The sequence below is a fragment of the Arachis ipaensis genome, chromosome B08 (assembly GCF_000816755.2).
Source record: "Arachis ipaensis cultivar K30076 chromosome B08, Araip1.1, whole genome shotgun sequence".
Lineage (NCBI taxonomy): Eukaryota > Viridiplantae > Streptophyta > Magnoliopsida > Fabales > Fabaceae > Arachis > Arachis ipaensis.
In genome coordinates, this window is record NC_029792.2 from 34,078,016 (window position 1) to 34,086,601 (window position 8,586).

Here is an 8,586-nt window from a genome sequence, read left to right on the forward strand (position 1 = left end):
CACAAACAAAGCATCTCCACGGATGAATGTGGAAAATCAACCGAAGAGCGGAGTATGAAGGAAATTTTAGAATCTCAATTTGAGAACAAGGAGATGGATTATGTCTTGCAACAAGTGGAGGAGGTAGAGATCCCTGAAGACGAAGAAATAGTTGAAGATTTAGGGGAGGTTGAGCAAGAGGTAAGTTCCATCATTGAAGACAACTCTACACCAAGTGACATTGGTGATCTTGCTGAAGCTTCTTCCATTGGATGTGAAACCAAAGTTGAGGAGGAATGTGCACAACCCCCAATACATTTTTTGATCAATGAAGAAGAGTTGGAAGAAGTTAACAAACAAGTAGAAAATGAAGAAAGTTGTCAAGAAGTGGAAGTTATCAAGGAGGACTCAAAAGGAGTGAAGCTTGCATTTCCTAGGCCATTGGATATCTTCCTTGCTAAGTCACCATCCATATTACAAATTGAGTGGGTAATCATCTCATCCTTTAATTTCCTTGGCCCATATCAATATGCTTTGTTAGAAACGAATGATCGACTTAGAGCTCTTTATGGGTTAGAAAGTAAGAAAGAGTTGGATATTGGTTGGCAACGAGAATCAAGGTGCATAGTAGATGGAAGCTCAAATTTTGGGGTCTGATGGTGGAGTGAAGCTCAATTCAATGGATTTAGGATGAGGATTAGGAGTTCGAAGGAGAATTCAAGAATTTTATCACCCGAATAGAAGTATGAAGATCAAGAAGAAAGGGTGTTAACAAACAAGGTATGGGACCCCGGAATACACATCAACAATCATCAATCTTGGGGTCTTATTACTTGCTTGAGATTTATTGGAAGCATGGTATGCATAATTTAGGATCCCGAAGGCTATTGGAAATACAAACATTGGTGGGGATTCAAGGAAGAATTCAAGTATAAGCCACCATAGCAAGGGCATCCCCAATTGTCCAACTTAAGGACTTTAAACAAAAGTGCTAGGTGGAGACACTCCACCATGGTATGATCTTTCTTGTTTATATTTTCTTTAATTTTGTTTTCATCTCTTTGATTAGATATGTTTGATTAGATATGGTACGAATCTTTTGAGTTTGATTAGGTATGTTTGAATGATGGTTTTTTCATGAAGTTTTCATCTATGTTAGTTTGTTTAATTTGGAAATGTTGGTTGTTACCATGCAATTTTAAGAATTATTGTAGTATTTTGCTTGCATAGATGCCAAAAATGTGCCATAATTGCTTTGCCTTAATTTCTGAAAAAAAGGGACTATCACGCATACGCGTGACCGACACGTGCGCGTCGAGGCCTAAATTTTGGTGATGCAAACACCATGCTTAGATTGTGCGAGCAACACGGCCTGGATAGAGAGTTGTGCCAGGACCGTGCTGGTGGGTGCGAGGCGCACAAGCTCCCCCACGCCTACGCGTAACCCATGCGTACGCGTGGTCCTACAATCCTGGATTGTGAATTTTTTGTGCTGGGGCTGTGCGAACCACATGGTCCAAATAGTGAGTTGTGCTGGGACCGTGCGAGGGGCACGATACACCCTCACGCGTATGCATGACTGACGCGTACGCGTCGGGTTCTTTTTTCTGCATCTCACGCGCACGCGTGACGGACCCGTACGCGTCACCTTCCTTTCCCTGTTTGTCGCATGCATGCGTGACCACGCGTACGCGTCGTTTTCGCAACTTCAGCTACTGGTACGCTGCCCTGTTTCTTCACCTCTACTCTACTCTTGTTTCTGTCTTTCTTGCTTCTTCCTCTCCCTTCCTTCCTTTCTTTTTCTTATTTTCTTCTTTTCACCCCATTCTTTCTCTTCCCTTTCTCTCTTCTCTTTTCACATTTCTCATCTTTTATTACTTACATTTTTTTCTATTTCTTCTCCCCCCTCCTTTCAAGGTTTTACTTCTCAACTTCTCTTCTTTCTACTTTTCTTTTGATTATAATATTTTATCACATTTGTTCTTATTAATTGCATTTAGTCTTGCTATTCGTAGTAGTTCTTCTTCTTTATTTTCTAAACTTGTTATTTTTTCATTGGTGTTGGATTTTCACTCTCAAATTTTGTGAATTTAATAGATTGTCTTGGTGCCTTTTACTTTGTTTTGTCTTGTTTATGCTATGATTGTTGCCTTTTATTTTGAGTGTGATATATACTAGGTTTTATCAATTTGCTTGTTGATTCGTACTATGCACACCAAGTGCTTGTGAAAAAAAAAAAAAAAACCAATGAGCCTTTGCTTCAATTTTTGTTTTATGCTTCCAACTCTTTGCTTCTTTTTCATAAGACTTGCATTCCTTGTGCATTCTAACCTTGCTATTCTTATAACATCATGCATGAATTAGTGATTTAACTCCATATTATTCTTTTTGTGCTTCATTGCTTTGGAGTAGTTTGAGTTAATACTTCTCTCATGTCTTCACCATTCTTGCATGTGTTCGTCTTTATTGATTTTAATGCTTGAGTTGCTCTTTTCTTGGCCTATACTTATGTGCTTTCTTGACTCATGCATCGGGTGCTAGTGATATGCCTCAATGCTTTAGTCGATTTCTCACTTATATGTTGTAGCTACCATGTACTTGAGAAACCTTATTCTTATTTGGCATTCTTTCTCACTTGCACTTTATTAATTTCATATCTCTCTCTTAGCTTAATGTTTCTCCCTTTTCCTCCTTTTCAAGAAGCTCACCAAGAGAGGACTGGAGCAAGCTCTTAGGAAGGTAGCTAACCGGCAATTCCAACATCATCAACATCACCACAAGCACCTCGGCCATCTATCCACCTTTCTTCTCGGATTCTTAGTAAAAATATATTACTTCATACTATCGGGTCGTTAAGGAGTGTTGCTAGACGCCAACCTTGATTAGTAAATTTAGTATGACTAATTTACTACCCGCTTAATATTGAACCTATGGGTCACACTGTAACGACCCAATTTCTGGTACGTCATGATCATACTAGAAACTGAGCGCTACCAACTTGTCTCCCTAATTATTATCTATTATTTATTATATGAGCCTGATTCGTTGTTAAAAGCATAGTTAGTTAGTGAGGTACTTTTTTTTTTTTGAAAACGTTTGAATTAATAAACAAAATCATTTATAATCAATTCACAAATAATAACAGATAAAACAATTATAAACAACCACACATAAATACATCACAAGTAGTTGACAACATTCGGTGACTCAGCCTTTATTAGAGTATAGACTGTTAGTTAGAACACCCCTAGATATAGCTAGATAATAACTATATACATATATATACATACAACATCCCAGGTCCTGACCTGTTCAAGAGGTCCCTAAGCTAGCACCCAGGCTAGTCTAGACTCTATACTCACCTAGTCCCTCTAAACTACTAAAGCGAGGAAAAGTACGTTCTAAGTCTTCGAAAACTCAAGTCAGGTGGAACGTCATCAACGAACTACGGAAGGGTACCCATGCTTCCATCTGAAGGGGGAAGGGAGAGAGAAGGGGTAAGAACTGGGGAGTTCTTAGTAGGGTCGGGGTTATTAGTTAAGTTCATTAATTCCGTGTTATTTAGCAGATAAATAGCAGAATACCGAGAAGCAGTAGACAGAAGAAACAGATAAATAGAGAAAATAGAAAGCAAAACACAAACAAAATAATACAAGAAAACAAAACACAGACACAGAGAATAGAATGAAAACAAAGAAAGCATACATTCAAACAACAATCATAACAGAGGAAATGCGCAACCAAGTATGATGCATGTCTGTCCTATACAGGCCATGAGCTCACGTGTCGGTTTACACCCTGCAGCCCGACATTACCTAGGAACTAGTCCTAGATATGGCTTATTTTCTGTAGGTGAACTTCGGCCTACAGAAATAGCACTCCCGTAAGTGAACTTCGGCTTACAGGAATAGTCTAAACACAACACAACAACTTTCTGTAGGTGAACTTCGGCCTACAGAAATAACACCTCTGTAAGTGAACTTCGGCTTACAGGAATAATATAAACACAACACAACAACTTTCTGTAGGTGAACTTCGGCCTACAGAAATAGCACCTCTGTAAGTGAACTTCGACTTACAGAAATGGCACCTCTGTAAGTGAACTTTGGCTTACAGAGATGGCACCCCTGTAAGTAAACTTCGGCTTACAGGTATCACAACTCTCTGTAGGTGAACTTCGGCCTACAGGAGCAACACCCTGAGATACACAATTGATATTCGCTGCAGGTGAACTTCGGCCTACAGGAATAACAACTCACTGTAGGTGAACTTGGGCCCACAGGACCTCTAGGGCCAATGGAAAAGCATCAGATAAACATACAATAGGATGTCATGCCACAAGGGTTAACTCTTTATTTTTACACTCTTTTCCTCTATTCTCTTTGTTATATTACTTTTTTCTCATTATCATCATTCATTATCATTCTCATTATTCATCATCACTTTCACATTCTTATGCAGTACTTCTTTCTTTCTCTGTTCAATCATACTATACAAACTTTACAGCTTTTACTTTTACAACATCTTAACTCAAACCATTTCTTTTTATCAGACTACTGTTTTCTATGTATCCCTTTATTCTACTCTAGTTACTCTTTTCTCTGTATCTCTTTACTTTTCTCTGGTTACTGTGTTCTCTGTTACTCTGCTCTGATTTCTCTGTTTAACGTATGTATTTAAAGCTTATGTAAATTTCGCTATGAATAGTTAACATGTCCCAAGTATAGGTTCATTAAGTCTATACTGAAACAGTTTAACTTTTCATATAATACCTAACCCTAGTCGCAACTCAAGGACTAACTATGTTGCCCTAGTTCGTTCACTAATTTCTGTCTGTTTTTCTGTCATTATTACTTTACAGACTTTTCCTTGATTTTTATCTCTTCTTTAACTTTTTGTCTTTCCTTTATCTTTACCTCACTAATATGTTTTTACCACTCCCTAAGTGTTTTATGAAGGTAATTATGAGATTCTGCGCTTAAGTTGTCTTTCTAAAGCTTTTACAGAAAACTGCCTTTTCTGCATTATTTTATTAATATATTTTGAAAATTACCCCACTTTTACTTTTAACCTTTAAAATTTATTTTTTACACCGGTAACTTCTAATATTTCTACTTTAACCACCCTAACTTTTAGAAACTACCAAATAACCCCTTAAACACCAAAATAATTACAACCTTGCCCTTTTTAAGATCTAAAAAATGTTCTTCAATGTTCTTCATCACACTCAAAGTGTTCTTCGTGTTCTTCGTATATTCTTCAAATTCTTTCTCTATTTTTACCCGTTTTTCAGTCTTTTCAGCAACCGATTTTTACCATAATTCAAGATAAATTCCCAGCCACTAAAACCCCATCTTTTCTACATGATTTTAACAAAAATTGAACCCCAATTTAGGGCCTAGGATTTCGTTTTTCTGGCAGCCATGAAGAACATAAGTTCAAAGTTGAATATCATCAAATTTCATCAAATTTTTACCAAAATTTCAACAAGAATCACTCATATAAACCATCAATTTCAAGCACAGACAAACCATATCATAATCACACAACTCAAACACAATCAATCAAGATTTATTTTGTCAAATCCTACCTTGATTTGCTGCTACAAATCTGGTTACTCTTTGAAGTGTTCTTAAAGCACTTTTTCCTCCTAAAACACATTAAGAACAACTTTAAAACTCTAAACCATCAACTAAACGAACTTCAGCAGCATCTTAGGAAGGTTATCCTCACCTTAAACGTGCAGGAAATCAAAGATCTTTGGCCCACAAGTCAAGCTAAGCAAGAGATCTAAGGAAGAACATCAAGAAAACACATGTTTAAGCATGTTTTCCTTGAAAACCGAATTGAAAGGGGAAAGGAACAGCCATCTCATCTTATTTCCATCCTTGATAAATTACATGGTTATGTAGAGGAAGAAGAGAGGATCATTTTGGTGAAATCGGAGTTTTGATTTGAGTTTTAGTTCAGAAGAAATCAAGCTTTGAAGATTAAGTGTTCATGAAAGTTTCTCTCTTTTCTCTCGTTATTTTAGGCCAAAATGATGAAATGAGATAGCCTTGGAGGTCTTGGGGGTGTAAGGTGAGTTGTGATTGGTTGGCTTGGAGGTGGATTAAAATAATATTAAAATATCTCAGGTGTATAACTACTAAAACTAGATGTATCGGAACACTCGTAAAAACATCTCTAAAAATTATTTTCTAAGCTACTAGCATAAATGACACTAGTAAAATATTTATTATGAGAATAGAATATATATGATGAGGCCTTAGCATTGCTAAAGTCATCAGAGAGTGCTGGTGCTAAGCTGCACCAGTAAACCGTAAACCTGGTTAAACCGATTTTCTATTTTTAACTAAAACAGACCAGGTAACCTTATAATATCATTCAAGCATTTTCTAATACTAATATAATGATAATATTATACTATTATCTCTCTCCTCTCATGAATCGAGTCCGGTTCGTCAAACAGAGACTATTTATGAAAATCAGAATCAAATCTGCCAACCGATACGGTTCAAAAACTAGGTTCTTCGTGACCGCGTTATCGAGCTTGCCTCGGAAAAGGTTCTAGCTTAAGGATGACATAATGACAATGAGGATTGAGATGCTTGATGATATAGAAGAGGTGTTCCCTTTACTAATCTTTCGGAGAAATCTGTGTCTTCAGAAAAGATCTCGCATACTCGAAAATCAAGGTTGTTACACACACTAACGAGTGTTCTAATCCTTGCTGTAGAATTATTTAATTATTATTTTGATTTGATCAAATAAATAATTATATTAATTCAAATGGAATATTATTATATTCTTTGCTAGTACCACGAATATAATAATAGTATGATAATTGAGAATATTAAATGAGATTTGAGAATAATTAGTTATTCTATTTCTAAATTTGAATTATAAATTTGGATGAAATCCTAACTGATTCTGTTTCAAATTGAATTATGATATGATTCATAAATTTGAAAGATTCAAGTTTAAAATAATAAGATATGATTCAAATTTGAATTGAGATTCAAATTTAAAATCAGTAACAAATCTCATACTATATATATGTATGACAAGAGTAGAGGAAAGAGATGAGAATAAAACACAAAAATTTTATTCTTTTACCTCTACACACATAAACGTATATGAGCCTAATTCTTGGAGAAGAATTTTATGGCGTGCAAAGAGTTGTAAGAGGGTTCTCAATTTAGATCAAATATCCATTGGTCAAAGAGTTGACAGCAAATGTTAGTCTCGGTCTGGATACGCGTAGTGCTTTCATACCATCGTAGGAGAAAGTAATTTTTACTAGCATACACAGGTATTTAGATCTGATTTATATATTGTTTATTTGAATAAAATTTAAGCACAAAATAGATCTTTAGGATTACTTTCTTTTCTTCCGCTGCTTGTTATGAACACATAGTACTCCTTCACGCGGATCTGGAAGTGGGTCGGATCCGGTGGCGCAAATTAGGAGAAGCGGCCTTAATCTGGACTATTGATCTAGCATACAAAAGGGGCAGTCCAGATTGGATCTAGAAAATAATGAAGAGGGAGATGAAGGCAACAGACATGTTGAGGTGCGTGACGGCTCTGATGGCAATGGGGTTTGGTTTGTTGAACTTAAAACAGAGAGACGAACACAATGGTGTGATCAGTGGTGAAAGAAGACTCCGAAATGATAGGCAACAAGGGTGAAAATGTTGTAGGTGGAGATGAAAGTGGTGGTGGATTCAGCAGAACCTTCAGTGGTGCGTGCCGACACATCCAGTAGCAGCGGAGGGTGGAGTTTTCCTCCTTCCACTCTAAACAACATGGCCAAGAGGATGGTATGATCTATGATGGATGAAAACATCAGAAACAGGTTCAAAATGCGACTAGAAGAAGTACGGCTATTAGAGGTAGACATTGAGTTTCTAGTGGTGCATGGAGGCGTGTGTGACAACGATATAATATATAAGTAATAGATAATTCAGCACATGGTAGTAAAATACAAATGTCAAAGAATTTATTCGTATTCCTGGGATCGTTTGTGTTATATAAGTAAGAGAAAGCACTATAGAAGAAAAACTGTGTATTCAAACTGCATAAGAACGATATAATATATAAAAGTATTTATAAGTATTAAAAGAATTTAAATAATGAAAATAAAATATTTTATCATAAATATTTAAATATGTTAAATAATTTTAATAAATATAATTAATTTTAATATATTTTTTTAAACTCAATTAACAATATAAGCTTTAAATTTATTTAAAATAACAAAATAAAAAAATTATAAAAATTGATGAAACAGACACAGATAAAAATTGTCAGAATGGAATGTAGACGAAACTACCAAAAAAAAAGTGCAGATAGATTTATTAAAAAGAAGTGCAGATAGAACTCCCGGAAGAAAGCTCAGGTGAAACAATCAGAAGAAAATTCAAATGGAACTGTCGGAAGGAAGTATAGACGGAATAATAGATGAACACAATCGGAAGAAAGTTCAGATGGAACTGTCGGAAGCAATGGGGTTGGATTTGTTGAACTTAAAACGGAGAGACGAACACAATGGTGTATTTTATATCGATAGTTGACATTGATAGTTAATTTTAGTATATATGT